General features: G+C 42.4%; 1 long non-coding RNA gene across 1 annotated transcript in view; it reads right to left on the bottom strand.

Annotated features, from left to right (window-relative positions):
* Positions 1-18,403, bottom strand: part of LOC138762816 (uncharacterized) — a 40,672-nt gene that overhangs the window by 11,757 nt on the left and 10,512 nt on the right. The gene's annotated exons all lie outside the window — the stretch shown is intronic.

The following is an 18,403-nucleotide window of genomic DNA, read 5'->3' as shown; positions in this document are numbered from 1 at the left end:
CAAGGGGGGGGGGACCAGCATCAATTATGCAAATAAGTTTGCACACTGTGCCGATCACTTCATTCGCCGCGATTGTTTGTGGAGATTCAATATTATTAAAGCTTTCTTCGATTTTCCAAGGCTTCGTTTCATTTGATTCTTCCCTGCAGCGACTCCTTCTGCTTTTTCTGTGCCAAAAAATGCCCTCATCAAAGCAGTCCTGGCATGCGAGGACCAAGTAAAAATCGCTTCAGTTTAATAATTCCGATGTTCCTCCCTTGTTCTCAGCTGTCTCCTCAATGAGCACCAATTGAATTCAGAATTGACTTCCATTAAACAGTGTCTTAATGATAAATTAATCTTTGTTTTTAATTCACTCTTTTTTTTTCTGTTCTTCCCAATACATTGAGTGGTGGTCCGTAATTGAGCAAACCCCTTCCCCCTGAAGGGTTTAATGCAAGTTGACTGACAAGAGGATTGATTGGAGGATGAAGCTGCCAGGGTTATAAGTTCAAGAGAAGTAGCACTAATACTGTTACACTCCATTCCAATTTCCCATTGTCTTTCTCCCCCCCACACACCCCCACCCTTTCAAATGCCAAATAGGTTTATAATTTTAAACATTGTTAAAGTGAGAGTTGAAATTAGACAGTGAATTCTGCCAGCATGTTGTTCAATCTTAATCTTTATGAAGTTGAGGCCATAATGGAACAAAAGCTTTTTCAAAAGGTTTGAGATACATATAAAAAGTTACAGGCTCTAATCCTTCAACATAACACCCGGTAAAACTTCATCTCCACTTACAGCGATATCAAAGTGAGTGCTTGTAAATCTGTAACAACTTGGGCTTTATGATAACCCATTGCACTAAAACTCCAGTGTCTGTGATCCCTGCACATTCACTGTGTTATTTTAAAGTGACAGGAATGGAAAAATGGACACTTTGTGTACCAACTGAAAGCAACTTGTTAAATGGCTCTTAATCCAGATCCTGCTCCCATTGACGTCCGTTGAGAACGTAAGAACTTCAGGAATAAGGCCAGGAGTACCAATCCAGCACCTCCTGTCACCAAAAAAAACACGAGAGTGCTGCCGGAAGGTGATGACCCAGGGAGAGCGGAGAGCAGAGATGCAGCGCTCACCTTCGGGGTCTGTCCATCTGACCAGTCTGATTGCTGTCGACTCTATGCAGGTTTTAAATGGCCTGCAAAGGAGCCAATGGCAGCTTATTTTAAAATTATGTGATCGTGGAGTCTGAGCCAAAGATGGCGATGCCTATGTTTGGCAGTGATCTTGAGGGGTTGCAGACTCCAGGAAAGCAGGGGTCTGGCACAGGGCACTAGAAATCAGGGAGACCACCCTACCCATTTGAGAAGGGGGAGCAAAAGAGATGGTGACCACGATGGCAGACCAGCAAGGGGCTCTGAGGCTGAAGAACACACAAGTGGCGGGCTGTTGGTAACTCGAGGCAAAGAACCCATGCAGGGTGCTTAATGCTGGACACTGGCTAGAGACTGGCTGAAGTGGCAGAGATATCGGAACTGGGACGTGAGAAGGTGCCGAGAGCACTGAGGGCTTCCTGATCCTGTGAGAGGTTTAGATCTGGAGCTCTGGCTGCCAATAGTTTGAGTTGAAGGCTGTGTGCATGTGGAGGCTGTGGGAGCACTGGAGGCAAATCCACGGACGCTCAGTGACTCTGGAGGGGGACTCTTTTGCTTCTCTTTCTCTGACTGTAAGGGGTGCTGGGCAATTTCTGCTGATGGCAAGTCTTATTCTGCCTTACAATAAACTAAAGGAAATTTTATGTTATATTGCATTTTCTGTTTCATTACATGACAATAAAAGAATCTTGAATTTTGAACCATTCAACAGATTGTCGACGATCTTCTACTTTAACCGTATCTTCCTGCCCTATCTCCATATTGCCCAATGCCCATAAATCTATTGATCTCTTGGTTGAAAGCAATCTGCCATGCTGTCCCCACAGTCCTTTGGGACAGAGAGTTCCAAAGGAAAGAGGTATTGGTGCCACAAGACTTGCCCCACTAGATTCAGGAACAGCTGCTCCCCCTCCACCGTCAGTCTCCTCAACAACAAACTCAATCAGGGACTCATTTAAGGACTTACTTGTGCACTTTATTAATTTCTTTCTCTCTGTATTGCACAGTCATTTTGTTTACAATCTTTATCTGTTTACAGTTCTTTATTTGTTTACATGTTTTATGCTCTGTACAGTTTTTGTTTGCACTACCAATTAGTGGTAATTCTTTTGCGGCCACAGAGAAAAGAATCTCAGGGTTGTATGTTATGTCATGCATGTACACTGACAATAAATCTGAAACCTGACTGTTACTGCCCTCACAGCTGGGACAGATGCCATACTGGCAACGAGGATGGATGGAGAGAAGTACGGCCTGTCTCTTTCTCAATCCATCTTTATTGCCAGTTCAAGTGGCGCTGTCGAGTGACAGTATGCTTGTGGTGGTGGGGTGAGGCTTATTAACTTCGAGATTGGAAAATGCATGATTGGATTGGAGCACAGGGCAAATATTGAAACGGTCAATGTCTGGGATCATCTGGTCAAGCCTTGCAATTATTAAAGTCGCAGTAGTACACATTCACTGTTCAAACTCAGAGTCACACCACCATCAGCCTTTACCCTTACCATCAACGATCAAACACAGGATTCCTTCAGTTTTCTTTTTCAGGTAGGATGGAGATGCTTTAAACAGGAACATCTGCAAACCTCCCAGTTGAGGAACAGCTTCTTCCCACGGGCAGTGAGAATGCTCACCCTGACCATCTGAGTCTCTCATATTTCCCAAACAATATTTATTTATTTGCACATATGAATACTTGTCCTGCATTTATATTGTTTGCCTTGATGCGTTTTGTTTGTCTGCAGTGACTGCATGTTTTGCACCGAGGACCGGAGAACGTTGTTTCGTTGGATTGCGCCTGTGCAATCAGATGACAATAAACTTGACTTGAAATACACGAATGTGCTGGAGAAACTCAGCAGGCCACGCAGAAAGTCTGCAAAGACACACATGTGCTGGAGAAACTCATTACAAACTGAGAATGCCTTGGATTTCTAGACAGAAGAAGGCTGGGACAATACTCCTTATATAAGGTGGCACCCAGTGCAGTAACATTGGTGCAGTTTGCAGGGATTGCTGGGTCACCCTCAAACAGGCCTTTGGCGAGGGGCATTACCAACTTGCTCACGTTGCAGGATCCATATGTTGAGTTGGCGGCAGTCAATGACTTCCTCTTCAGGATTTTCCTTTAAAATTAACCTTCTTTGGCCAAGATTTTGATCATCCATCTTTTAGATTCAAAATTCCTTTATTGTCATGTAATAGTCATGTTATATGATATGAAATTGCCTTCTGCCTGTTGTAAGGTAGACAAACAGTGCCTGGCGCCATTTATAGTAAGAGAGAAAAAGTAGCAAAAGATAGTCTCTTCAGAGTAACTGAGTGATCATGGATTTGCCTCCAGCCCTCCCACAACTTCTGCAGCCACACAGATTCCTGCTTGATCCATCGGCAACTTGAACTGACATGATCTGGAAGCCTTCAGTGCCCGAGGCCCTTCAGGAGCCCTTCCTGCCTTCAGTACCCACGTGAATCCTGGCTATGATACCTAGTTCTCACAAGCTGTCTCCACTAACCCACAGCCACTGAGGCTCTTGCTGGTCCACTCCCATACTCACATGTATGTCCATGGCTTCATGTACTGTCCTACCAAGACCACCCTAAATTAGAGAAACATTTGATTTTCTGTCTGGGCAATCTCCACCCGGATCACATTAACATCGACTTCTCCAGTTTCTGCCATCCTGCCGTCCGCTCTCCCTCCCTTCCCTTTCCCTTTGTCTTCTTTCCCTTAGCTCTCTAGGGTCATCTCCTCTGCTTCTGCTTCTCCTTCTCCACAGGGGGGGTGACTTGCCATTTCTAGTGCCCTGGGCCAGTCCACTGCTGTCTGGAGTTTACAACCCCTCGACGCTGCTGCCGAGTGCAGGTGCCACCAACTTGGGCCCAGACCCTGCTGTGGCAGAATTTTACATTCGAACATCGTCTGCTCTTTTAACAGGCTGCTTAAAGCCTGTACCAAGCCGCTGGCATTAGGGCTGGGCGATTGAACCCTTTGGAGCAGTGCTGGTTGTTAGGTTCTAACTGATACTTACTCCCAGTTAATGTTTTGGGAAATTATCCCGATGTTGGAGTCACCATTAACATCTGGATTCAAGAGGTCTGCAGACACCGTGGTTGAAGTAAAATTCAGAGAGGTCAAACAGGGTATTATATCACCTCAAACCGTGCATCTTGATGCCTCACAGTTTGGCGGGCAGCAACCTCCTTTGAAGAAGACCGCAGAGCCCACCTCACTGACAAAAGGCAAAGGAGGAAAAACCCAACACCCAACCCCAACCAACCAATTTTCCCCTGCAACCGCTGCAACCGTGTCTGCCTGACCCGCATCGGACTTGTCAGCCACAAACGAGCCTGCAGCTGACGTGGACATTACCCCTCCATAAATCTTCGTCCGCGAAGCCAAGCCAAAGAAGAAGAAGATAAAGATGTATGTATTATATTGAAGGGTTCATGGGATGTAGCCGAAAACAAGCTCCAAGACTCAGATCACAGTCACCAATGATCTCCCGCTACACACACCCATACAAGTACTCACACACTCGTGCTGACTCGCACCCAAACTGTGGGACGCGCTGGGGAAGGAAGGGGCTCAGTGCAGTGGGAGGCAAGAGGGGAAGGTTCCCTGAGCGTTTGACCCCGAGTGAATATGCTTCCCATGGGAATTTCACAGTCTCCCACTCTGGTGAATACAGAGGACTGTGGCTCTGCTCCGGTATCGGGATACCCTGGATAGGTTTAGGGAGCACAGTTTTTTGTTACCTGTGATCCGCTCTGCTGAGCAGGGGGCCAATGACCAGGGCCAGCCAATGGCAGCATGCGCTCAGGCTTGTGGGCTGGTATACACCTGATTGGCTGGTTGCTGGCTAGTGGGGTGTGGCTTTCGGTAAAAGGAGATTGCTGATTGGCCAGCGGTAGATGAATAACCCACATTTCGGGCTTGAGCCCTTCCTCAAGGTATGGAAAAATGTCGGCAGGCATCCAAACAAAATGGTGGGGGGACAGGTGGGGGGAGGAGCATAGGCCCAAAAGCAGGAGGTGGATAAGGGAGGGAGGGCACAGAAGCAAACAGGGGGAGGCGGGATGGCTCAGTGAATAGAGAGGGAAGGGGAAGTGGGTAGAGAGCTAAGGGAAAGAAGACAAAGGGAAAGGGAAGGGAGGGAGAGCGGACGGCAGGCTGGCAGAAACTGGAGAAGTCGATGTTAATGCGATCTGGGTGGAGATTGCCCAGACAGAAAATCAAATGTTTCTCCAATTTAGGGGTAGTCTTGGTGGGACAGGACACGAAGCCATGGACATACATGTGAGTATGGGAGTGGGATGCAGAATTGAAGTGTTTGGCCACTGGGAATCCTGCCACTGATGCGGACAGAGTGAAGAGCTCAGCGAAATGATCTCCCAAGGACATCTTCTTTCCTGCTGTTATCAGACTCTTGAACAGACCTTTCAGTGATAAAAACCAACACCCTTGTACTGTAACTGTACTTTTCTCTATTCTTTGAACTATCTGACTTGTTATAATACTAATCCCTGCACTCTTATTTAATTGTTTATTTGACAATATTACATGACCTGCTTTATGATTTGACTTGTCTGGATAGCAAGCAAATTGAAGCTGTTTAATAAATCTTGGTACACATAAAAAATAAAACTTTAATTTAGTTCATGGATCATCAGTATTGTCAAAATAAATACCGTGGGCTGTGTAGCCCTTTGGGAGTCTGTACAAGCAAGCCTTTCCTTCTGCACTCTGCAGTCCAGTTCTGCCAGGAAGGCTTGGTATTGTTGGATTGAGTATCTTTCTGCATAGGGTGAGGAAAAACTTCTTTTCCATCCATAGCTAGGCAAATATAATAGATAAATTAAATAAAAATACACAGAAAAGTTGGAGATAGAGTAATAGATATATTACCAACGTTTCGAGCCTGAAGCCCTTCGTCAAGGTATAAGTGAAGAACAGGAAGGCATCAAAATAAAGACTGAAGAATGATGGGTGGAGGAGTTCAGACCAATAAAAGATGTTAAACGGATATGATAAGAGGAGAGGAGAGAATTGATTTTGGCTCTGTGAAAGAAGACAGCAGGAAAAGGGAAGAGAGAGAGACAGACAGACAGACAGGAAAAGTAACAGGGGGAAGAAGAAGGGATGTGGGAGTTTACAGAAACAGGAGGTCACTATTAATGCAATCCGGATGGAGGGTGCCCAGAGGAAAGATGAAGTGTTGTTCCTCCAATTTGTGGGTGATCTCAGTGTGGCAGTCCATGAGACCAAGTCTGTAAAGGAATGGAACGGGGAATAGAAATGGGTGGCCACTGGGAGATCCACGCTACTGTGGTGGACAGAGCAGAGGTGCTGCGCCCAGTCTCTGCAATGTAGAGGACACCACAGTGGGAGCATTTATATTAAGTTTGGTATTCCCACCATAATCTGAAACAAACTTTTAGGGTGTGTTACTGACACTGTATGAACTATCAAGAAAATCCAAAAGTGAATAACCAACTGTGACATCCACTCTCTATCTATGAATCTGAAACAGTATCATGATGCAAACATTCATATTATAACCATCTTGTGACATTACTATAAAAAATAAAATAATAAAAATAACAGTGCACGAAAAGTAAGGCCGTGTTCATTGATCATTCAAGAATCTGATGGCAGCGGGGAAGAAGCTATCCTTGAGCCATTGAGTGCTCGTCTTTAGGCTCCTGTACCTTTTCCCCAATGGTAGCAGAGTGAAGAGGGCACGGCCTGGATGGTGGGGGGTCCTTGACGTTAGAGGCTGCTTTTTTAAGACACCACCTCATGTAGATGTCCTCAATGGAGTGAAGTCTGGTGCCTGTGATGTCACAGGCCGAGTTAACAACCCTCTGGAGTTTATTCTTGTCCTGAGAGTTGGCGCCTCCATACCAGGCAGTGATGCATCCAGCCAGAATGCTCTCCATGGTACCAATGGAGAAGTTTATGAGAGTCTTTGGTGACATACCGAATCTCCTCAGACACCTCACAAAGTATAGTCGCTGGTGAAATATCGATTAAATTTGGTCAGTCTCTTATGTTTATCGAGGGGAGCATCCTGACTAGAAGAATACCCAGAGCCAAGTCCAAGGCGCAGTTATGAAACCCTGCACATAACGAGTCAATGAGGGACGATTAAAACAGTGGTTTTCAAACTTTTTCTTTCCACCCACATACCACCTTAAGCAATCCCTTACTAATCACACAGCACCTATGCGATAGGGATTACTTAAAGATGTATGCGAGTGGAAAGAGAAAGGTTCAGAACCACTTTACTCTCTTTGAGCAGCAGATAACCTTGGATCGCAAAGTTAGCAGAAACTTTTCGCATCTTCCTCACTTTGTCATCCTTCACACCACTCACTATAATGAAAATGCTTTTTAGTTTATTTTTTTTTAAAGTTTAGACATACAGCATAGAAACAGGCTATTTCAGCCCATGGGCCTGTGCCACCCAATTTATACCCAAGTAAGCCACACCCCCGGTATGTTTTGAACGGTGGGAAGAAATCAGAGCCCCCAGGGAAAACCCACGCACACACGGGGAGAACAAACTCCTTACAGACACCACAGAATTTGAACCCTGGTTCCGATTGATGGCACTGTAAAGGCGTTGCCCCAAAGAGTGAATTAACATTAGAAGAGTGTTACTTGTTCTGAAGAGTTTAGAACAGTAAAGGTTACAAGATCAGTTTTGATTCCAGCAAAACATCTGGATTATTTGCACAGCAATTGGGAAATTTAAATTCAAGTAATTTCATGAAAATCTGAAACCCAATACAAACATTTCTGTAATGAAGAGGCAACGAAAGCACCGTCATCATAACCCATCAGGTTCACTCCATCGTTGAGGAAAGTGCACCTGCCATTCTCACCCTGTCTGTTCTGGATGTCACTCCCCAACCACCAATGTGATTCATGGTCACATGCACCAAGATACAAGGAAAAGCTTCATTTTCCGTGCTGCCCAGGTATTGCAGAAAAGTCTCTACGCTCTTCTACCATTTTAAATATAAAAATTCACAGAAGTCGAGATGGAAAAAAAAACAAAGTAATGAGATTAATTATTGACAAGAGTCAAAATGGGTTTCCAGCATTTTAACATAACAGGAAAATTCGATTCATTCAAGTTCAAGTTGAAATATATTATCATTCTGACTCTACATATACACTCAGGTGAGACAAGATCTTTCTAGTCCATGGTGCACACATAATACAAAGCATATAATAAACTACACACACACACGCACATACACACACATGCTCACACACACACACACACACACACACACACACACACACACACACACACACACAGACACACACACACACACACACACACACACACACACACACAAAATAAATATAAATATTTTGGGGTGATTCACTTGGGCCTCCTTCCCTGTGAAGCAGTCAAGTTTAGTTGGTGTCTTCCATCCTTCTCTCCTTCTTTGGCTTGGCTTCGCGGATGAAAATTTATGGAGGGGTAATGTCCACGTCAGCTGCAGGCTTGTTTATGGCTGAAAAGTCCGATGCGGGACAGGCAGACACGGTTGCAGCGGTTGCAAGGGAAAATTGGTTGGTTGGGGTTGGGTGTTGGGTTTTTCCTCCTTTGTCTTTTGTCAGTGAGGTGGGCTCTGCAGTCTTCTTCCAAGGAGGTTGCTGCCCGCCGAACTGTGAGGCGCCAAGATGCACGGTTTGAGGTGATATCAGCCCACTGGCGGTGGTCAATGTGACAGGCACCAAGAGATTTCTTTAGGCAGTCCTTGTACCTCTTCTTTGGTGCACCTCTGTCACGGTGGCCAGTGGAGAGCTTGCCATATATCATGATCTTGGGAAGGCGATGGTCCTCCATTCTGGAGACATGACCTACCCAGCGCAGTTGGATCTTCAGCAGCGTGGATTCGATGCTGTCGGCCTCTGCCATCTTGAGTACTTCGATGTTAGGGATGAAGTCGCTCCAATGAATGTTGAGGATGTAGTGGAGACAACGCTGGTGGAAGCGTTCTAGGAGCCGTAGGTGATGCCGGTAGAGGAACCATGACTCGGAGCCGAACAGGAGTGTGGGTATGACAATGGCTCTGTATACGCTAATCTTTGTGAGAGTTTTCAGTTGGTTGTTTTTCCAGACTCTTTTGTGTAGTCTTCCAAAGGCGCTATTTGCTTTGGTGAGTCTGTTGTCTATCTCGTTGTCGATCCTTGCATCCGATGAAATGGTGCAGACGAGATAGGTAAACTGGTTGACTGTTTTGAGTTTTGTGTGCCCGATGGAGATGTGGGGGGGCTGGTAGTCATGGTGGGGAGCTGGCTGATGGAGGACCTCAGTTTTTTTCAGGCTGAATTCCAGGCCAAATATTTTGGCAGTTTCCGCAAAACAGGACGTCAAGCGCTGAAGAGCTGGTTCTGAATGGGCAACTAAAGCGGCATCATCTGCAAAGAGTTGTTCACGGACAAATTGCTCTTGTGTATTGGTGTGAGCTTGCAGGCGCCTCAGATTGAAGAGACTGCCATCCGTGCGGTACCGGATGTAAACAGTGTCTTCATTGTTGAGGTCTTTCATGGCTTGTTTCAGCATCACGCTGAAGAAGATTGAAAAGAGGGTTGGTGCGAGAACGCAGCCTTGCTTCACGCCATTGTTTTTTTTTTTTAATTTTTTTTTTTCACACCATAAATCACAATAGCCATGATATACACTTTTTCTTTTTCACACATTTACAGTGACTTTTTCTCCCCCCCCCTCCTCCCAAGCCACCCCCCACCCCCCCTCTCATCCATTTTAGGTATACAATCTAGGTTGCATTAATTCAGTCAGACAATGTTGTCATTCAACAAAAATACACCAGAAATTCTACAGAGTTCATTCTTTTCTTTCCTTCTCCTTCCATCAACTTAGGTAATGTTTGTCCCCGGTAGGTTTTCGCTATTGTATTTAATGTAAGGCTCCCATACTTGTTCGAATATTTCAATATTATTTCTTAGACTATATGTTATTTTTTCTAATGGAATACATTTATTCATTTCTATATACCATTGTTGTATTTTCAAATTATCTTCCAATTTCCAGGTTGACATAATACATTTTTTTGCTACGGCTAGGGGTATCTTAACAAATCTTTTTTGTGCATCTTCCAAGTCAATTCCAAATTCTTTATTTTTTATGTTACTTAGGAGAAAGATCTCTGGATTCTTTGGTATATTGTTTTCTGTTATTTTATTTAATATCTGATTGAGATCATCCCAAAATTTTTCTACTCTCTCACATGTCCAGATTGCATGAATTGTTGTTCCCCTTTCTTTTTTACATCGAAAACATCTATCAGATACTGTTGGGTCCCATTTATTTAATTTTTGCGGTGTAATGTATAGTCTGTGTAACCAATTATATTGTATCATACGCAGCCTCGTATTTATTGTATTTCTCATTGTTCCAGAATATAATTTCTCCCATGTTTCCTTTTTTATCTTTATATTTAAATCTTGTTCCCATTTTTGTTTAGTTTTACCATTTGTTTCCTCATTCTCCTTTTCTTGCAGTTTAATATACATATTTGTTATAAATCTTTTGATTAACATTGTATCTGTAATCACATATTCAAGGTTACTTCCCTCTGGTAAACTCAAATTGCTTCCTAATTTATCTTTCAAGTAGGATCTCAGTTGGTAATATGCCAGCGCTGTATCTCCAGTTATATTGTACTTATCTCTCATTTGTTCAAAGGATAAGAATCTACTTCCTGAAAAACAATTTTCTATTCTTTTAATCCCTTTTTTTTCCCATTTTCTAAAGGAAAGGTTGTCTATTGTAAAAGGGAGTAGCTTATTTTGCGTCAATATTAGTTTTGGTAATTGATAATTTGTTTTATTTCTTTCTACATGAATCTTCTTCCATATATTGAGGAGATGGTGTAATACTGGAGAAGTTCTATGTTGTACCAATTTTTCGTCCCATTTATATAATATGTGTTCAGGTATCTTTTCCCCTATTTTATCTAATTCTAGTCTCGTCCAGTCTGGTTTTTCCCTTGTTTGATAAAAATCTGATAGGTACCTTAATTGTGCGGCTCTATAATAATTTTTGAAGTTTGGCAATTGTAAGCCTCCTTGTTTATACCATTCTGTTAATTTATCTAGTGCTATCCTCGGTTTCCCCCCTCTCCATAAAAATTTCCTTATTATTTTCTTTAGCTCTTTGAAGAATTTTTCTGTCAGTTGTATTGGCAATGCCTGAAATAAGTATAGTATCCTTGGAAAAATGTTCATTTTAATACAGTTTATCCTTCCTATCAGTGTTAGTGGTAGCTCTTTCCAATGCTCTAAATCGTCCTGTAATTTTTTCATTAGTGGATTGTAATTGAGTTTATATAATTGGCCTAGATTTTTGTTTATTTGTACACCTAGGTATCTTATTGCCTGCATTTGCCATCTGAATGGGGATTCCTTCTTAAATTTTGAGAAATCCGCGTTATTCATAGGCATTGCTTCACTTTTATTTACGTTTATCTTGTATCCCGACACTTCTCCATATTCCTTCAATTTCTTATATAGTTCTTTTATTGATAGTTCTGGTTCTGTTAAGTACACTATCACATCATCCGCAAATAGACTGATTTTATATTCCCTGTCTTTTATTTTTATTCCTTTTATATTATTATCTATTCTTATCGATTCTGCTAGTGGTTCTATAGCTAGCACAAACAATAATGGTGATAGTGGGCATCCCTGCCGCGTTGACCTGCTTAAGTTAAATTGCTTTGATACATGTCCATTTACTGTCACTTTCGCTAACGGTCCCTTATATAATGCTTTAATCCAATTAATATACTTCTCCGGTAAACTGAATTTTTGCAATACTTTGAACAAGTAATTCCATTCTACTCTGTCGAAGGCCTTTTCTGCGTCTAAAGCAACTGCTACTGCAGGTGCTTTATTTCCTTCTACTGCATGAATTAAGTTAATAAATTTACAAATATTGTCTGTTGTGCGTCTTTTTTTGATAAATCCAGTTTGGTCTAAATTTACCATTTTCGGTACCTGTTCTGCTAATCTGTTTGCTAATAGTTTAGCTATTATCTTATAATCTGTGTTTAGCAGAGATATTGGTCTATATGACGCTGGTGAGAGTGGATCTTTCCCTTGTTTTAGTATCACTGTAATTATTGCTGTTTTACATGAATCTGGTAAGTTTTGTGTCTCATCAATCTGGTTGATTACATCCAGGAGGTGCGGTATTATTAGATCTTTAAATGTTTTGTAGAATTCTATTGGGAGTCCATCCTCTCCTGGTGTCTTATTATTTGGTAATTTTTTTATTATCTCTTGTATTTCTACTGTTCCATATGGTTCTGTTAATTTATTTTGTTCCTCTATTTGTAGTTTTGGTAGTTCAATTTTAGTCAAAAATTCATCTATTTTCCCTTCTTTCCCTTCGTTTTCAGTTCGGTATAATTGTTCATAGAATTCTCTGAAGTTTTCCTTAATTTCTTTTGGATTATATGTAATTTGTTTGTCTTTTTTCCTTGTTGCCAATACCATTTTCTTAGTTTGCTCTGTCTTAAGCTGCCATGTGTTTTTTGTGTGTTTTTTCACCTAGTTCATAATATTTCTGTTTTGTCTTCATTATATTCTTCTCCACCTTATATGTTTGTAATGTTTCATATTTTATTTTTTTATCCACCAATTCTCTTCTTTTAGTTGTATCTTCCTTTATTGCTAATTTTTTTTCTATGTTTACTATTTCCCTTTCCAACTGCTCTGTTTCCTGATTATAGTCCTTCTTCATCTTGGTTGCATAACTTATTATTTGTCCTCTAATGAATGCTTTCATTGCGTCCCATAGTATAAACTTATCTTCCACTGATTCCGTATTTACTTCAAAGTACATTTTTAATTGTTTTTCAATAAATTCTCTAAAATCCTGTCTTTTAAGTAGCATGGGGTTTAATCTCCATCTATACATTCTTGGAGGGATGTCCTCTAGCTTTACTGTCAGTATTAAGGGTGAATGGTCCGATAGCATTCTCGCTTTATATTCTGTTTTTCTTACTCTATCCTGCATACTAGCTGATAACAAAAATAGGTCTATTCTTGAGTATGTTTTATGTCTAGTCGAGTAGTATGAGTATTCCTTTTCTTTTGGGTTTTGTTTCCTCCATATGTCCACAAGTTTCATTTCTTGCATTGATTTAATTATAAATTTGGTTACTTTGTTCTTCCTGTTAATTTTTTTCCCCGTTTTATCCATATTTGGATCCAAATTCAGATTGAAATCCCCTCCTATTAGTATGTTCCCTTGCGTATTAGCTACCTTCAAAAAGATATCTTGCATAAACTTTTGATCTTCTTCGTTCTTCTTTGGCTTGGCTTCGCGGACGAAGATTTATGGAGGGGATAAAAAGTCCACGTCAGCTGCAGGCTCGTTTGTGGCTGACAAGTCCGATGCGGGACAGGCAGACACGATTGCAGCGGTTGCAGGGGAAAATTGGTTGGTTGGGGTTGGGTGTTGGGTTTTTCCTCCTTTGCCTTTTGTCAGTGAGGTGGGCTCTGCGGTCTTCTTCAAAGGAGGTTGCTGCCCGCCAAACTGTGAGGCGCCAAGATGCACGGTTTGAGGCGTTATCAGCCCACTGGCGGTGGTCAATGTGGCAGGCACCAAGAGATTTCTTTAGGCAGTCCTTGTACCTTTTCTTTGGTGCACCTCTGTCACGGTGGCCAGTGGAGAGCTCGCCATATAACACGATCTTGGGAAGGCGATGGTCCTCCATTCTGGAGACGTGACCCATCCAGCGCAGCTGGATCTTCAGCAGCGTGGACTCGATGCTGTCGACCTCTGCCATCTCGAGTACTTCGACGTTAGGGATGTAAGCGCTCCAATGGATGTTGAGGATGGAGCGGAGACAACGCTGGTGGAAGCGTTCTAGGAGCCGTAGGTGGTGCCGGTAGAGGACCCATGATTCGGAGCCGAACAGGAGTGTGGGTATGACAACCGCTCTGTATACGCTTATCTTTGTGAGGTTTTTCAGTTGGTTGTTTTTCCAGACTCTTTTGTGTACTTCTTCGTTAGGTGAATATATATTAAGTAAATTCCAATGCTCCGAATATATCTGACATTTTATCATAACATATCTCCCTGCTGGATCTATTATTTCCTCTTCTATTTTAAATGGCACATTTTTGCTAATTAATATAGCCACTCCTCTTGCTTTTGAATTATACGACGCTGCTGTTACATGTCCTACCCAATCTCTCTTTAATTTCTTGTGCTCCAATTCAGTTAAGTGTGTTTCTTGGACAAATGCTATATCTATTTTTTCCTTTTTCAGTAAATTTAGTAGTTTCTTCCTTTTAATTTGGTTATGTATTCCATTAATATTTAAAGTCATATAGTTCAGCGTAGCCATTTTATATTTTGTTTAACTTCTCTTTCCGTTTTTCCATCATTACCTTTCCTCCTTTTCCATTTCTGTTTTCTTATTTTCAACTCTTTACCAGACAACATTCCTACAACATCCAACATTTTCCTTATTCTCCTATTTCTATCTTCTTTATCCCCAATCTCCCCTTCCCCTCCTGAGTTGTCCTTTATCCCTTGTCGGACAACCACATCTCCCCTCTCCATTTGGATTTGCGAATCCACTCGCAAGCGTCAACTGATTTTGCAGTGACCGCTCTTTTCCCCCACCCAGCCCCCCCCAGAAAAGATTTCATTTTTCATATGTCACAAAGGCCACTCTTTTAATTCCCTCCTTATTCTCTCTATTCCATTACCTTCCCTTATTAATTCTTGTCTATACTATCTATGTTTTCCTCTAATTACAGATACTTTCACGTATGCCCATTGTCTCTATTCACTCTTATACCTCTTTACCCGCATACATATCAATCGTGGTCATTTTAACCCTCATTACCCGTCTTCATCCCTCAGTCTATTTTTGTCTTTATCCACATACGTATCAATCGTGGTCATTTTTACTCTCATTACCCGTCTTCATCCCTCAGTCTATTTTTGTAATTGTTCTGCAAATTTTCGTGCTTCTTCTGGATCCGACAACAGTCTGTTTTGTTGTCCTGGAATAAATATTTTCAATACCGCAGGATGCTTCAGTGTAAATTTATACCCTTTCTTCCATAAAATCGCCTTTGCTGTATTGAACTCTTTTCTCTTCTTTAGGAGTTCAAAACTTATATCTGGATAAATGAAGATTTTTTGCCCTTTATACTCCAGTGGTTTTTTGCCCTCTCTTACTTTTTCCATTGTCTTCTCCAGTACCTTTTCTCTTGTAGTATATCTTAGGAATTTTACTACAATAGATCTTGGTTTTTGTTGTGGTTGTGGTTTAGAGGCCAATGCTCTATGTGCCCTTTCTATTTCCATTTCTTGCTGTAGTTCTGGACATCCTAGGGTCTTAGGGATCCACTCTTTTATAAACTCCCTCATATTCTTGCCTTCTTCATCTTCCTTAAGGCCCACTATCTTTATGTTATTTCTTCTGTTATAATTTTCCATTATATCTATTTTTTGAGCTATTTTATTCACTTTCTCTTCTGTGTTGTTTATTCTTCTTCTTAAATCATTGAATTCCTGTGTTTGCCATTCTTTAAATGACTCCATGTATCCTCTAACAAGAGCAAGTATATCCTTTACCTTGCCTTTCCCTTTATCTATTTCACTGTATTCTTCCTCTTCTTCTTCCTCTGGGTTGGCCATCTGTTGTTTCTTTGGTGCCCTTTCCTCCTCTTCTTTCTTGTTTCTATTGTCTTCTGTGGTCTCTTCTTGCTGCAGGTGTTCTGCAGCTGTCGTTGCCGGCTGTGGAGATCGACTCCCCAGCTGGTCCCCCCTCCCGTCGGTGTGTTTTTTTTCATGCGCATCGCTCATGCGCGACTCCTCGCGCAGGCGCGGTTGCGCACTTTTACTCGGCTCTGTGAGCCATTGTTGTAGTTCTTTTTCTACCGACCTGAGGTAGTGGGCTCCTCTCTCCACAGTGGGCCTCTTCGGACAGGTAAGGCCTTCACCTTTTTCCTCCGTTGTCTTCTCTTCCTCTCTTCTTACCGTTGATTTTGATTTTTCTTCTTTTGTCTCCATCTTCTTTCCACCTTTATACTCACTTTTCTTTAACTTTTATTTCTGTGCCTTTGTATTTTCTCTTGTTTTTCCCGACTTTTCTGGAGAGGGCTGGAGTTCACCGTCCGGCCACTACTCCATCACGAGACTCCTCCGCTTCACGCCATTGTTAATGGAGAAGGGTTCAGAGAGCTCATTGCTGTATCTGACCCAAACTTGTTGGTTTTCGTGCAGTTGGATAACCATGTTGAGGAACTTTGGGGGGCATCCGAGGCGCTCTAGTATTTGCCAAAGCCCTTTCCTGCTCACAGTGTCGAAGGCTTTGCTGAGGTCAACAAAGGTGATGTAGAGTCCTTTGTTCTGTTCTCTGCACTTTTCTTGGAGCTGTCTGAGGGCAAAGACCATGTCAGTAGTTCCTCTGTTTGCACGAAAGCCGCACTGTGATTCTGGGAGAACATTCTCTGACTACTTAAAAGACATAAAAAAGTTATGATTTTTGTCCGTGATGCCCCTTTGAGAATGGTTGTTTCAGAGCACACGAACAACAGGGAGAGATTGGACAAAGGTGGGTTGCTTTCTCTGGAGTGAAGGAGGCTGAGGGGGAGAGAGTCAGAATCTTAGAACATTTCTTCAAACTCATAGCCCGTGGGAAGAAGCTATTGCCCAGTTTGGCAGTCCTGATTTTGATGCTTCTGTAACTCCTTCTTGACAGCAGTGGGTCAAAGATACAGTGAGCTGAATGGAAAGGGTAATCTAGTGCTTTGCATGACTGATAAGTAGAAATTTTGCCTGGCTCACCAATAAAAGGTACCTCAGGTTGTAGGTGATGCCATGTAGGTACTCTGACAATAAATCTGAACTTTGAACTTTTCTACAATTCTTTGAGATCCATTTAGACAACACCATCGGTGAAGGTTGTCAATATAGGAAAGGGAGGCCCTCAGTGATCACAGTGGCTTCCAGTCATTCTCGGAGCCCAATGATCCTCAATAGGTGCATGGGAACCTTGCAAGAACAGCTGTTCCTTTATTTCAGTCATCGTCCTGAGAAAAGCAGACTCTGTGGCTGCAGTAACTGGCTGGCTCCGGTATTGACGCCATCATGCTCTCTCTTGTCTTACTGCATTGATCGAGCTTTCTCTCCTAACCCTGGGAACTACCAATGCACCTCACTCATTCTCAGTTAAGGCCATGCCAAAAAAACCTCAGTTTCTTTCTTTGTTTTGGTATTGGTCCAAACGTGGGGAAAGTAGATAAGTTTCAGAGGGAAACAAACAACTGTTTTTATCATTAAGTCAAAATAGGATCAAGTATGTATATTTCATGAACAAATTAATCCTTTGTGAAATTTGGGTTTAATGCTCCCATTATGTGGTTGACTCTAAACTGACATCTTAAGTTTTTTTTAATCAAGTCAAGTCGCATTTATTGTCATCTGACTGTACGAGAACCACCCAACGAAACACTGCTCCGTCACACCGCATCTTTCTCCATTCTCTGAACCTCAGTACAGATACACACAGACACACAATCAGACATAACAGGCATAGAGGCTAACAATATATACGCAGGACAAGTATTAATATGTACAAATATATAAATAAATACTGTTTCATCAATATGAGAGTCTCGGTTGGTTAGGGTGAGCAGTTCCTTTGGTCGTTCAACATTCTCACTGCCCGTGGGAAGAAACTATTCCTCAGCCTGGTGACGCTGGCTCTGATCCTCCTGTATCTCTTTCCTAATTGGAGCAGCTGAAAGGCACTGTGTGCAGGGTGGAAGGCGTCCTCAATAATTTTGGGCTTCCTCTTCAGACAACGATGGTGGAGGTGGGGGGGGGGGGGGTTTGGAGGGAGACTCCAGTCATTCTCTCCGTCACTCTTATGATCCTATCCTGTAGATTGACCTCTGATTCAATTCTCCGCAGCAACGTATCACTCCGTAGTACTTCTCTGCATAACCCCCGCTTTTCCTTGCAGATTGCATGGGAGAAGTTCAGCCCTAGCTGTTCTATCCCTTCTTGAAAGCAGCATCACTGGCACTAATGGGGGGGGGGGAGGGGTGGGGTGGGGCCTGGATCTCTGCATCCATAGTTTCTGGGTTAGCCCTGGTTATGAAGCATTTGATCCCAGTGACATCCTCAAAGCACTTGCTGATGTAGCCAGATATGGTTAGGTATAAAACTAAGATAGTC

This window comes from Narcine bancroftii, chromosome 5 (assembly GCF_036971445.1).
Source record: "Narcine bancroftii isolate sNarBan1 chromosome 5, sNarBan1.hap1, whole genome shotgun sequence".
NCBI lineage: Eukaryota > Metazoa > Chordata > Chondrichthyes > Torpediniformes > Narcinidae > Narcine > Narcine bancroftii.
Note: the sequence above shows the minus strand (reverse complement) of the source record. Positions and strands in the feature narration are given on the sequence as shown.